Source organism: Chionomys nivalis, chromosome 1 (assembly GCF_950005125.1).
Source record: "Chionomys nivalis chromosome 1, mChiNiv1.1, whole genome shotgun sequence".
Taxonomy (NCBI): domain Eukaryota; kingdom Metazoa; phylum Chordata; class Mammalia; order Rodentia; family Cricetidae; genus Chionomys; species Chionomys nivalis.
Window position 1 is genome coordinate 198565866 of NC_080086.1, and position 14883 is coordinate 198580748.

Here is a 14883-nt window from a genome sequence, read left to right on the forward strand (position 1 = left end):
TCAAACAATCTTAAGAGGTACAAGACAACATAAGAAGTGGAAGGTTGATTGAAATTGGAACTTGGTGCAGCTTCCATGAGAGCACCATCCATGATGGCGTAGGGTTTAATACCGATGAAAGTGTTTGGGACCACGCACACTCCTACAAGAAACACCTCACCCATAATATTCTCTAAGAAAGCCCAATAAACACACTGATCTCATCAAGTTGTATTTTGGTGAAATTGTACTTTGGACTGTCATTGGTGCTTACCTGGGGATTAAAATTCATTCATTCCCCCTGGGCTGCTTCCTAGGGCCATGTTTGGGTCCCTGGTCCTGCAGTGGCTAAGGTCTAGTGTGATATTCATAATGCCTGCTACCACTAAGGGCTCTGCAGATGCCCAAGATCTGTGCCACCTGAGACCATGTTGGAGCCTGAGAGCCATGTTGCTACTGGAACCATAGTGATATGGGTGGCCTTTGCTGCCACCTGAGTCCACAATGATGTCTGGGCCTGAGCTGCTACACAGGTCCATGTCTGGGTCCTGTTCCTGCTGCAGCTGGGGTCTGTGATGATGTCCACAGCCAATGTCAGCACAGGGATCACAGGAACTAGGCATGTGGAAATTGGAGGGCTACACTGAGCCAGCTCCTCCTTTCACTGGCCCTGGGTTAGCTGGCTCTGCCTCTGACTGGATACTGCAGAAAGAGAGCTGCCTCCATCACACACACACACACACACACACACACACACACAAACACACACTTGGAAAAGATGGCCCCAACCCTCAACACAGGTGTGCAACTCACCAGGGCAGCACACTAGAGCTGTTGTTGGGGACACGGTGTGCAGATCATGAGGGTATGAGAGCAGGAGAGCTTATCCTGCCCCCGCCCCCAGCCTTGTCTGCCATGTGGGGGCATGGATGAGAGAAAGATGTCCTCCCCATCTCACCCATTACAACCTGTGCAGGTGATAGAGTTGACCCCGGGGTCACAAGACTGAGAGAGTTAACCCTGACCTTCACCAGTTGCATCACACAAGAGAGCAGGCTCTGCACCCACCTCCGGGGAGCACACTAGAGCTGACCCTGTTCTCTAACAGGGGCACAGGTGAACCAGCCCTGAGGGTGTGAGAACAGGAGAGTTGACCCTGGCCCCTCTCCCTTGTGTGCCCCCTGGGGTACAGGGCCCTGCACCTTGTCTGGGAAAAACAGTAGAGCATTTGAGTATGATTGTGGTGTGAGTGTGGGTGACCAAGATCTAAAGACCTGAGAGCAGAACAACTGACCCTTCCTTGCTGCAGACTGTGGTGGGTGAGCTAGCCTAGCCAAGACCATGCTGGAGAGCCCACCTAAGTAGTGACAATGAGGGGAACCTGAGGAGCTGATGAATCCTCTTACCACCAGGCCCAGAAGCAGGGTTATGAACTGACCCACTTCAGCATCCACCCCATCTGTATGAACTGTTGGAGCATGTGAAGGAGATAAACCTACAGCTCCAAAACAACAGGACATCCAGGAGCCCCCATAAGAGTCCATTATCAGTCGTGTAACAGGAGCCAAAGAGCTTAAACCAGACCAAAGGCTTATGGCAATGAACACTTGCAAGTAAAGATGAAGGGACTAAAGAGTAATCTGTGTGACTCAACAGGCGACACTTCAGCTTCCAAGACAGTATTCTCTCTCTCTCTCTCTCTCTCTCTCTCTCTCTCTCTCTCTCTCTCTCTCTCTCTCTCTCTCTCTCTCCCTCTCTCACTCACTCTCACTCTCTCTCTCTCATTTCATTTTTGTTTTATTTCTTTGGTTTGCCTGCTTTTTTTCTTTTAAATTTGGTTTTGTTTTGAGGGGACATTGCAAGGTCAGAGGGCAGATGTGAGGGGATATGAGAGGGATGAAAAAAAAGAAAGAAAGAAATTTGTGTTTTTCCAGGAAAAGATAATGTGGCAGGAAACTTCATAGAAATTGATAGAGGAGCAGTAACTTTTTAGGATTTGTTTATTGCTCACATGAGTTGGTAATATCTTGCAAGACTGGAGCAAGTTTCTCCAGAAGCTCAAGTGTGCTCTGAATCACTGCCCACTGTTGCTCTAATAGTCAAGATTCCCAGATCCAAAAATCAAAAGTAGAAAAGGAACCAGAGAATAAGAGCACCATGGTTGAAAAGGTGTGAGAGAGTTCCCAATACTCTGAGTATTCGGTGGAGACTTCTCACATGGTGGATGACTAAAAACAGGGCAGACTAGAGAGTTCATGGTTACCATGCATCTAACTATGGATGATATTCATTTCATGAGTTGAAAGTTCCAGTGGAAAGAACTTGCTGGCTACGCTTTCCCAGACCAATGCTGGCTTTTCTTTTTGTTATTAGGAAGTATTTTGTGAAGATGAAAATTTGAAATGTTATGAAATATAGTGTTTCTCACCAATCTTTTCATTTACTGATTATTTTATACTTCTATGGTTTCTATGCCATTTGATGTGTTACAATAAATTTCTACAGCTAGTTTTGGTGTTCTTGGTTTCCTAGATTTAACTAGTAAGGGCTTACTTAATTTGACCATTTTGAAAATTTATCACAAGCTCCAATCATTGTCTGAACTCTTCTGTGGTTATTTTCACATTCTGAAAGGAAGGGTTTGTGCTGGCGAATTTTTTCTTCTCAACTTGACTCAAACTAGAGTCAACTGGAAAGAGAAAAAGAGAAAACTTTACAGTTATTGCTTCAGTTTCTGCTTCTGCTTCCCCCAATGTTGGACTCAATGTGATCAGGACACATAAACCAAACTTTTCCTACCAAATCGTGTTTGGTCATCACTTTATCACAGCAATAGAAAGCCAAGTAGGAGAGAAACTGGTACCAACAAGCAGGCAATTATTGTGACAGACCTGCCCGTGGTATTTGGGGGAGGATTGAAGAAGAGTTTGAAACTTTGAACTAAAAATAAATCCATCAATGTTGAACGATTAGTGAGTTATTCGGTGGGAGCCTGGAAGTTGAGTACCGAGAACAAAGCAGACGGTCTACAGGCCTGACTTGTGGAGTTTCAGAGGAAAGTAGAGACTCCATCCTTAGGTCTGTGTGTGTGATGGATTTGAATTAAGAACCTGAGGTTTGTGCTTAGCTGAGGCTGCAGAATAATCCATGATGAATAAACTACCAGTCCTGCTTAAGCAAAGTCTTTGCTTTACTGGGACAATTGATGCTGGGATCAGCTATGATTAAGAAGAGACAATATCACTGAGTTGAAATTTTTTGGGAAATGTTTCCTCAGGGTTAGCACACAGAAACTGTGGTTCAAAGACAGCCAAGGCTGCTGTTGGGTCCAAGGTGGTCACGCAAAGATGGATACAGACCAAGACCACCAAAGTCTAATAAACCAAAAGCAAACTTTAAACTAAAAAAACAAACAAACAAACAAACAAACAAACAAAAAACACTGCAGGGCACAGAAGTTTAGTTGGTGTTGTTTAGGCTGTGGCCCAAGGCTGGTTTCTGAACCCATCTTTTTATAGTAGGGGCACCAAGCATTAGGTCTGAATAAAAGAATTTTTACAATCTTGCCCTGAGCTGCAGGTCAGTCAGTGGAGACCCTAAGGGAAGGAGTGAGAGAAGAAAGGGACAATAGATACCAGGGATGGAGACAAGACAGGATTCTGATTAAGTCTCGTTTATTAGGGGAGTAAACAGGGTAGATATGGGGTAATGGAAGAAGGGAGTGGGTTCTAATGTCAATGGGTAACTAGGAAATATCATGAAATATGTTCCAGAGGAGATTACAGCGAAAGTCACTAATTGCAAGGAAATGGATGTTTTTAGCAATTAGTCAGAAAAAGGGACTGCTAGTAATATCAGAAGGTTAATAACTCAGAATAATTGGTTCTTTGCTTCTCATACACTCTCAAGGTAAAGCTCAGATACAGATTATCTTATGTTGCAATCTTCATTTTTCAGTTAAACTAGTGTTTGTGCTTAACCTATTGCCTTCCTTGGTACTTCCAGGTAGTGTTTACTGAAGCCCTGTGCCTTCCCTTTGATGCTGCCATTTCACATAGCAGGGATAATGCATAACCCAGAGGCCATATATCTATCTCCTAAAAGGTGACTCAGCTCATACCTGTAAGCTAGGTCTCAGTTTGCAGAGAGATGTTTTTGGCCTTGTAAATAGAGATATGGGTTGTAAAGCGAATCAGCCCACTGTTAATAGTTAATCCTCAAGCTGCTGAGAAAGCTGCTCACAGTCTGTTCTCATTCTCCTAGGCTTACAACTTTATATTTCTTTATTTCTACATTTCTATTTTTGGAATCTACGTTTCTATTATCTTATTCTTGGACTCTTCATTTCCCCCTTGGATTTGTAACTCGAATCAAATCTTTGATTCGTTTTTTTAGTAAAGTCTCTGATTTGTCCTTTTCCAGTCTGGTTCAGGGGCAGGAACAATGTATTCTTTTTTTCTGTAAGTGTTTCAAGCTGAAACCGGGCGTAGATAGTCAGGGCCCAGGAAGCTAGAAGGCTGGTCAAAGGTAAAGGGGGAATAATGGGCACTAAACAGGGAGGTCTGATTTGACAAGCTGCGTCCTTGTCCACTGGATCATTTAGCAATTCCAGGACTCATAGGTTGTAGTCAGCAGCTGATGCCTGGACGTGTCTATCAGCCAAATGGAACCCTGCTAGGACAAGCATTAAAGTTTAGGAATTTAAAGGAAAAATTACAGTTGAAACTTTCAGGGAAGGGGCAAAGTCTCAAGATAGGAGAGGGAGAAAAACATCCTTAGGAACAGACAGGTCAGGAATTTTAGGTTGTACTTATCTGGAGTCCTTTTGATCTGTGAGAAGTGGATGATTTAAGTCTCAGGACTTCTTTGTTTCTCTGAAGCTTGTATGAATTTTTAAGTTTATGAAAAGATATGTTTTAGACATATTAACATTCCCCTGTGTATAATCTGTACTGATATTTACATTGCAGAAATGGCAGTATACTCATATCAGAAATGAATCTGGCTGAAAACGTTAACTTTTTTATCCAGAAAGCTGTGCCAGATGTTTTCTGCACAATGAAAAGCCTCTTTGAGTACTCTGCAGAATTCTGTCAATTAATGTTAAGACTATGGAATTTTGGAGTCCTAAATATAACAACAGCATAATGAGAGAAATCTGAAACATGCTTTTTTAAACATCTCTAATCAGTTTTTATCAACATTTAAGCCTTTTGATACTCAGACCTTCATAACTTGCATTTGCCCATCTCAAGTAATTTTTTGTAACCCTGAAACATCCTTATTTACATGCCTTAAGTCACTTTCCTTTGCACATCTTAAAATGCTTTCTTAGACCCTCAAACTCTTTTAGGTCCTCACATCTTAAGCTTTGCATCATAAAACAACTTTTATTTACTTTACCAGCAAGAATACAGTGGCTGACCACTGAGAGCAGTCACTATAAAGTTCCTTTAAACAAAGGAATGGTAAGAAGTTACACTGAAATCTGTTTTGTGAGTTTAACTCTCTCTCTCTCTCTCTGTGTGTGTGTGTCTCTGTTTTGTCTCTCTGTGTCTCTCTTTCTTTCTGTCTCTCTTTGTCTCTCTGTTTCTCTTTGTGTGTCTTTCTATCTCTCTGGTTTTGTCTCTTTCTATGTTTCTCTGTCTTTCTCTTTGTGCCTTTCTGTATCTCTCTCTCTCTCTCTCTCTCTCTGTGCGTGTGTGTGTCTCTGTTTTGTCTCTCTGTGTCTCTCTATCTCTCTTTCTTTCTGTCTCTCTTTGTCTCTCTGTTTCTCTTTGTGTGTCTTTCTATCTCTCTGGTTTTGTCTCTTTCTATGTTTCTCTGTCTCTCTCTTTGTGCCTTTCTGTATCTCTCTCTCTCTCTCTCTCTCTCTCTCTCTGAGTCTAGTAGCAAGGTGAACTGTGTCTAGACTTTGTATTGGCTCTAAGAGAATGAGACCTGTGACCTGAATCTTACAGAGAGCTGAGAAGGCAGCTGAAGCCTTGGCTGCTGCTTTTAAGCTGGCAAAGCTATTAGTTGTCAAACAGCATCAGAGTTCTGAGAGGAATACATTTTATCTGAGGTATCGATTTTTTAAAAAAATGACAGAGACTTACTTGCTGTCTACCTAGACAGCTACCCTGGGGTCTTCCATGGTTGTTGAGGGCAGGTGATAGGGCATCATCCATTTTCAGGTTGGAAAGGTCCCAGAAGATCCCATAGGCTTCTGTGGAGTAAGGACTCATGGGTGGACCGGCCTACCTTTTGCCCTAGGCAACCCCAGGCGGTCAGTTTCCCAGTGTCCTGTTTTCTCCATCATCTGAAGAGAGTCCTTGCTGTATTTGATGTGAAAGGCAGGTTTGCTCAATGGCTAGTGTTGCCACTTTTTGAGCCAATTTTGAGTAGATATCTTCTGTGCCCATCTGCCTTCTTTGGAGGAAGTAGAGGAGCTGTGTGGAGCTGCATGTCTCTCTATTACAGAAAATTTTGTAGTAAAACATTTAAATTCCATTTTCTGCAGATCTCTGAGCATTTGAAGACTATCTATCCATTAGCTATATCTGAGCAGACAACCCTCGCCACCAGCTATTTTCCCTAAGCACACAGGGAACTAAGTAAGGCTCATCTTTGTAATTAATCATATTAGTACTTAGCATGACTATGACCAACGGCTTGTCATTTATAAGTTGACTCTTTAACTTGTATTTCTTAACAGTCTATAACATGTTAGCAGCTTTTATAAGACTATGACTTTACATTACATTCCTGTCAAATTTAGTCAAGAATAATGATTTTGAATTGAAGCTTTTTAAGTATCAAAATAAAACCTTTTAATCATAGATGATGAGTTTAGTAAAGAAATTATGATAACCATTCTTTGGGTAATAGCAGAACAAGTTTATACCACATTGAGACTGTCTCCTGAGAAGGCAATGAAAAGCAATTATATCAGACTCAATAACTAGAACATTTAGAGGTAAATTTTAAGCAGTCAATAAGGGCTGCAGCCAGTACACATTGAACATGGTTAACGTATACATTTAGAAATAAACAGTCAGTGGCCGTATTTACGCATTTAAACCAGACAAGACTTTTCTTACTTTCTCTAGCTGAATTTCTAGGTAGGGGAGGACTGCAGACCACTTGTACTTTCCTGATGGGTCTGCTCATGCAGCTGCTCCGTTGTGTCGCTTTGAAGCATGTGTCATTTTGTGCAACCAAAACCAATTATCATCAGGGAGAAGCAGCTGATGGTTGCCATCCTTGCTTCTGTCCTCCTGGCTCCTCCTTGGCATTTAGGCCTGAGACTGCAGTACCTGTGTCGGGGGAGCGATCCTCTCCCGGGCTGCCAGCAGGGCTAGCACAGATCTACTGTTAGATTCCTGAAATCCTGGGAGTGGGAGAATGGGATCCGAAAGGGCCTGAGGCTCAGAGGAACTTCTGGGTATAAGAACCAATAATCCTTCAAGTCTCATTGTAGGGCTTTGTCAAAGAAAGTTGAGAAATTTTTGAATCCTTGTGGCGGGTGAGTCCAGGTGAGCTGACCACTGAAGTCCCAGGCTTGGCCATGCCATTTGAAGGCAAAAAGCGGCTGACTCTTGGCTAACCCTCAGAGTTAGGTTGAAGAAGGCATCCTTAAGATCTAGAACTGAATACACTTGAAGCTCTGGAGAGAGGTAGTTTAGGAGATTATAGGTATTGGAAACTGTAGCATGAATGTCTTTAACCCATTTGTTGATCTTCCTAAGATCTTGCATGGGTTTATAGTCACTGGTCCCTGGGTTTTTAACTGGCAGAAGTGGGATGTTCTATGGAGACTATTAAGGCACCAGGATACCATGCTCCAGGAACTGATTAATATATTTAGTAATGCCCAACTTGACCTCTGGGGTCATGGGGATCTGTCTCACCCTCACCTGTTGGACATTGGCTTTTAAGGTGACTACAACTGGGGGCTCCTGAATTGCTAGTCCTGGTGGATTAGTTTCGCTCACACTCCTGGGATGGAGCGCTGGAGTTTGGCCATTAGAGGAGATACCTCTAAAGTGAGAGTCTGTTAGAAGAGCCTGTATTCTTTCAGATCTAGGCATAAGGCATAGACTTTAGGCTGTGGGGAGATCGTCACCCCCTTCCCAGTGAAATGAATTTGGGCTTTTATCTTAGCCAATAAGTCTTTTCCCAGGAGTGGGTAAGGGCATTCAGGGAAAACTATGAAGGAATGTATAATTTTCATTCTTCCCAATCCTGTGGTCTGTTTTGTGGTCCATGGTTGTAGAGCTGAACGGGAAGCCCCTTGAACCCAGGTTTGTTTGTCTGACAGAGGCCCCAGTGGAGATTTTAACACTGAATGGTGAACACCAGTGTCCACTAGGAAATCACCAGGTTGCCCCTCCACTTTGAGGGTTACCCAAGGCTTCAATCATCTGGACCTGCCAATTTTAGGACTTTTTTTTGTCCCTTCTTCCTTTGTGGGCATCATCCCTTGGCTATTTGGAACAGTCTGTGTTCCCTCTGCCCCTCAGGCCCCCAGCTTTTATCTACCAGAAAGACTTTTGCCAGTCCCTGAACTTGCTTATCCTCAGATGTTTCTCTGTTGTTATTGAAAGACCCTACAGACCCCCTTTCAGAACCTGCAGCTAGCATACTCCCAGGAGAACATCCCGTTTGCTTAGGAAAACAGGATATCTGTAAAATAGGACCTCTATACAACAGGATATCTGTAAAATAGGACATCTATACAACAGGATATCTGTAAAATAGAATATCTGCAAAGCAGGATATCTGTAAAATAGGACATCTATGCAACAGGATATCTGTAAAATAGAATATCTGCAAAGCAGGATATCTGTAAAATAGAATATCTGCAAAGCAGGATATCTGTAAAATAGGACATCTATGCAACAGGATATCTGTAAAATATGATATCTACAAAACAGGATATCTGTAGAAAAGGAACAGGATATCTGTTGCCAGACATCTGTGCTGGGAGAGGAAAAACCACTTATGCTCCCTTGCCTCATTCCAACTGACCAATGACCACGCATCTGCTTCTGTAAACCTGCTTTTGCCGCCCTCTTTCCTATAAAAAGACCTTCTCCCAGTCTGCGGGCCCGCAAGTCCTCCGAAGAGACTTTGTCACCCGCAGGTACCTGTGTATACTCAATAAACCTCTTGCTGATTGCAGCCTGTGGTCTCGGACTGTTCCTGGGATCCCGGGGTCTTCTCCTGAGGGAAGGTCTTCTCCAGGGTCTTTCAGTTATAAACCTTAGTGGCTATAGCAATCAATTTAGTCAGAATTTTACCTTCAAGTTCTTTGAGTGGCTGAAGCTTCCACTTAGTATCTGGGGCTGCTCAGTTGATGAAAGTCAGGTTGACTGCCATTTGTCTAAAGCCTAGGAGGCTTAGACAGATCGGTGGGCAGTCTAGCAGGTGCTCAGAGATCATCTCGTTAATTGTAACACCTGCATCTGTGTTACCCTCTCGGTACAGTTCGCATGCCACTGCACCATACGTGAGCTGGTCAAGGGCCTGGAGAATAGAACACACAAGAGACCTGGGTCATTCGAAAGGAGATCAGCCGAATGCCCTTTATTCAAACTTAGGGAAAACCTTAAATACCTAGCTGCTGCACAATGGAATACCCCCCAGGCAAGCGGGAAATTATCATGCCCAAGTTAGAGTAAATGCCCTATAGCTAATCACCAGGCAGGGCAGAGGGAGCACAGGACAAATAGGTTGTTTTAGCTGACTAACCAGAAACTGTCCTCAAGATGAACCCCAGGAGCAGGGGCAGACTCATGGGCCCTACAGTTAATGAGTGTCTCATCATTAGTGGATCAACCATCTCATCCTGGAACCTGCTTACAGCATTTTCATTGAATTTTATTTTTCTTCAGTGGTGAACATTATCTGGAGCAGTTGCTGGCAAACTCCCCCAGGTTAGGGAATGTGTAAACAGGACAGTATCTAGGAGATCTGTTAGTACTTGGGGTTTCTCAGTAAAGGAAGGACCCAAAACAAACAAATCACCTCAGCTGAGGCCTGCCCACCGGTCTGGCCGCTACTGGGAATCGAACCCCTCGCACAAGCTTGTGGCTTAACAGGAATCTGAAAAACGACAAAAATAAGTACAAAGGGAAATGGGTTCCCCCAAAACCCTATATAGCATAGACAAGAAAAGGGACTCACTGGGCTGGAGAGATGGCTCAGAGGTTAAGAACACTGTCTGTTCTTCCAGAATTCCTGAGTTCAATTCCCAGTAACCACATGGTAGCTCACAACCATCTGTCATGAGATCTGGAGCCCTCGTCTGTCATGCAGGCAGAACATTTTAAAGAAAATCTTAAAAAAAAAAAAAAAAGAAAGAAAGAAAGAGACTCACCAAAACGCAGCCGCTGTATCCCAGAAGCCAGTTTAAGCGTGGCGTGGAGAACTCAGATTGTAGACTAGGGGGCTTTCAATACATGGTCTAGAACCTATCTTGGTGACCTCCAAGATGTTAGGTATATTTCCTAATGCGAGCTCTCTGCCAACGGCAAATTCCCAATCAAGCCAAATAAAAACAAGTTAAAATATCCAGGTTTGATGGGAATCCTGCTCTCTTGGAAGGCCGTGGGGGCACGGGGATACACACAATGACCAAGTGTTCCTCTTTTGGGAGTTCATTTAAATACTCTGTGGGAGTAAGATCTGGCCTGCTGGGATTTGGAGACCAGACCAATAGAACTCTCAGGATAGATGCGAGGGGCTGGGGTCTATGCTCCCAACTTAACACAGCCATGTTCTTAGAGTCAGAACTTTGGTATATGGAGTTGGGGAAGGTAGAACTCAACCCATAAATGTGGTGCTCAGCTCATACCAAGATCATATTTTTTCCTGAATTTTTTTTTTTTTTTTTTTTGTATTTGTGTTCTCTTGAATTGCTTTAGCTCTTTTGACTTAAAAATACACCTGGTGAATAATTGCTATCAATGGCTCTCATTTGCTGATACTTTTTTTATAATGTGTTTATTTGTTTGATTGTTTACCGTAGCACTGGGAACTAAGCCCAGAGCCTCATTAATGCTAAGTAAGTGTTTTACCACTGCACCACACTCGCCAGCCCTAGGAAGAACTCCCTCCTCTTCGAGACTGAGTGCTAAAACAAAACTGAAACTTCTTCCTCATTCTGATGCTGCTCTGGAGTCCGCAGGGCCAGGGCTTGGAAGGCAGAGAACTTTGCAGCTGAATGCCTCAGGGTTTGGTTTTGTTTTTGAATAGGATCCTTAGAATTGTATTTGAAGAAAAATAAGAAGACACAGCTTAAAGTGACTCATTTCAAGCTTCTGGAATAAAAAAGTTTTCAGGGAAATTCTGGTAAGTATATGAGTTACTAACTCTTTCCTCATTTTTATACCTATGATGGGAAAGCTATTTCTTAAAGTTCTAGCTATACTGTGTGTGTGTGTGTGTGTGTGTGTGTGTGTGTGTGTGTGTGTGTGTGTGTGTCTGGCTGACACTAACTTTTCAGTGCCTCCCTGGACGGAAATGCTCAGTGAAGTGCAATTATGAAGATGGAACTGGTCGGAGTAATGAGTGGGTTTCTCATTGTGCCAAATGGGCAGTTAAGAAACAGAGGAACAACGCAGAGGGAGTCAGGAAATTAAATAATAAACAAACAAACAAAAAGTTGTAGTGGAACCTATGGTCCAGGGTGATTATGTCAATTTCTCCATTTCCCTTCTATATAATGTAAGATGTTTTTTAGAGTTTGGTTTGTACTTCATCAAAGGTAACGACCTCCAGAGCCAGCCATTTGAACCTTCCATCCACATCTATCTCAGGCAGCTACAGAGCTGAAGAAGTGGTGGGATCTTTAGGAAAACAAAGCAACTTTGTGATCAGCTCCACTTCCGTGGACCATCAGAGAGCTGGGCTGTAGCTGCATCTGGGAAAGTTCTTTCCCTTTCAGCAAGGACCGCCTGAGGTGGAGATATGCTTGCCCTTCTTGATTAGCACCAGAGAGTGAAAACCAGAGGGCATTCTCCACATTCTCCGTGCCCAACATCCTGTAGCTGCTTTGAATAGTTAACATGGTTAATAGCAAGAATTGTATTCACTCTTAACAGGAAGCCGAGGGGTTCTAAGCAACAAAGACTTACAATTTGTTCTCAAAAGTTCAAACCAACTGTAGTAATTTAATTTTGCTTCGTTCCAACACTACACATCCAGCTGCTCTTAAAATTTGTCAAGTGCAAATAATTTTAAAGACTTTACTGAATATCAAACATTTGAATCATACATTCTGAACTGCTAGAATGTTGGGAACAAGTTGGGGAATTTTTAACATTTTAGTGTTTCTAAGGGAATTTTCAAAGACTTTAGCATATCATATTGAGGAAAGTTGTTCCCCTTAACAGGAACACATCATATTGAGAAAAGTTGTTCCCCTTAACCGTTGTTCCCCTTTAGGAAGTAGGCATGTCACCTGTCTGAGAATATGCCTATCCCTTGTGTACTTACTGGCAGACTCTGATTTTGAGTGGACTAAAGCAGAACCATTAGCAGCCACCGCCTGACAGAGGGATGGGCTGCAGAAGGAAATTCCTGATGTGCAGTGCTTTCTATAAAACTGAGTCTTGTTGAACTTTCTGTTTCTCTTTTTGGCTAAACCCAAAAAGGAAATCTGTCCCCAACCTTCTAGACAAGAGAGGGAGAGTGGGCAGTTAGAGACCCGGTGAACCTGTAGGGTAAGTCCCTGGCAGGGAGGGAGCTCAGGCAGAGGGCACTGGGGCCAGGATATTCAGGGTATAGTGACCTCCCTCTGGGACTGGGTACCCCAACAGGAAACCGAGAAAGTATATTGAGAAATCAAATACTTGTAAGAACTGCAGGAAGAAATATGCTGACTCATTGTCTTACCAACTTCCTTTTTGCATGACCAGTTGATAGAATCTGGAGGTTGTTCTACCCTAATGAGTGGAATACTGAAGAGATCCCAGATGGTTAGAGCCCATTCTAGCCAAGTACAATATTACCTGGCAAGATGAGGAAAATCCTTTGACCCACAGAGGGCTTTCAAAAATTCATATTTTCATTCTAAGATAAGAATGTATTCCATTTATTAAGTGAGTTTTTTTTTTTAAGAAACCAGTATATGACCCGGCATTATAGAAGGTGGACAAAAAGCACAAAAACATGGTTTCATGTAACACATAGAATAATGGGTAAAAGGAATTTAAAAAGGTAAGTGAAAATGTATGAAATAGTTGTTTGTGATAATTTCTCAATAAATAAAACATAAACCCAGAAAATAGGAAATACAGGAAATTGAGTCAGTAAGCCAACAGAGCCACAAGAGGGTAATATTTTATTTTTTAAAAAAAAGAAAGAAAAATGAAAAGGGCCTTAAGGAAGTATGTGTTGGGAATATTCTTAAGACAAGGTTCTCGGCCAACGCAAATAATTTCAGTCAGACCAAATTAGGTCTAATAAAAGATGCCCATGTTTAATGTAGCGCTTCTGGGTGGCCCGGAAAAGCATGGCGAGGAAAAGAGAATGGACAGGGCCAGGACGATCATGCAAAACCTGGAGACCGTGTGTTCCTGTTCTGGGCAGCAGCCTAAATAACCTGTGGGAGAGGTCCTGGCCCTTCTAGGGCAGGGATCAGTGCTTGGCAGGCTTTTCCAGGGTGGAGTCTCAACAACTCCCAGGGGAGGGGGGCTTGAAATGGAGCTTTCGGCTCCATTCTTTTTCCATTGTGCTCCCAGGATGGATACCAGGGTCTGGGCGACGCTTCCAACCCAAACACCCCAGAGTCTTTGGATATAGGGGTGTCAAGGGACTGGGGTCTCACTTTTGACCAAACGGTATGGAACCAAGAACCATGGATATCCAATGGAATGACAGGGAGAGGAAGAACCCAGCCAGCAGCTTGCACTGTCTGAAACACGAGGACCAAGCAGCTAGATCCAACTCAGATGGATAGAAAGCAACATAGCAGCAGAGGGGTAGCAGCATACCTGATCATGTGAGGCCTTACACTGTCAATCAGATGGATGCCACTGGGGAGAATGAACACAATACTGGTGTTTAGCGCTTGTAACCCAGTCCATCCAGGGGGATTTAGAAAAGTCTCTGAAAGGACTGAAAGCAACAAGAGTAAAATTTGTACAAGAGCTATAGAACTTTCCCTACAATTCAGGAGAGATCAGAGCAGGAGCTTGAACCTGAAGAAAGAGGTGACAAGTGCTGCCCCATGAAACTCACCAGCTGAAAAGTTACCTCACAATGCAAGCTTGCAAAAGGCTGCTGGTTTAAGCATGGGCAAAGGTGCCATCCAGGGAAGGAGCATTGTTTCCACTGTTCTATAAAGTGTATGTTTAAAATGTTTGGGCTAGGAGATGAAGAAGATACAGCACAAACACTTCCTAAGCCGTCATCTATCTGGTTGCATTTTAATTTACTGGGACATTAACTTTGCTGGTGTTTTGTTTGCTCATTTGTTTGTTTGTTTGGTGTAATATGTTCTCAACAAGTATATTTTTGGGAAAACTGTACAAGAACTAACTCTATCCTAAACACATATGCCACGGAACATGACTCTTCCACATCCCAGGTCAAATAGCTCCAAGAACATACATCTCAAGTTTCTAATATAAAAAAAAGTTTTCAGAAAAGCCCTGGTAAATTTCTAATCTTTAAAGGCTCATTAACCCTCTTTAACAGCTGCTTTCAAAAGCCAATTTATAGAGTCAGTTGCAACCCCAGCATCTGGGAGACAGAGGCAGGACAATCAGGAGTTTTAAGGCAATGTCAGCTACATAGTGTGTCAGAGGCCCATCATGAGACCCCATCTCACATCAAACAAACAAAACCCTAAGTCTTAAAACTAAAGCATATCTTTAAAAATGTATATGTTTCCTTTTAAAAATGCTGGTGGGT

General features: G+C 42.8%; 1 protein-coding gene across 3 annotated transcripts in view; it reads left to right on the plus strand.

Moving 5' to 3' along the window:
- The first annotated feature begins 11175 nt into the window (after window positions 1–11175).
- The window catches only part of Samd9l (sterile alpha motif domain containing 9 like), a 38711-nt gene continuing 35003 nt past the window's right edge, over window positions 11176–14883 (plus strand). For all 3 annotated transcript variants that reach the window (XM_057789583.1, XM_057789592.1, XM_057789571.1), the window contains exon 1: window positions 11176–11316. The gene's annotated coding sequence lies outside the window, so the exon portion shown is untranslated. The remainder of the gene's footprint in view (window positions 11317–14883) is intronic.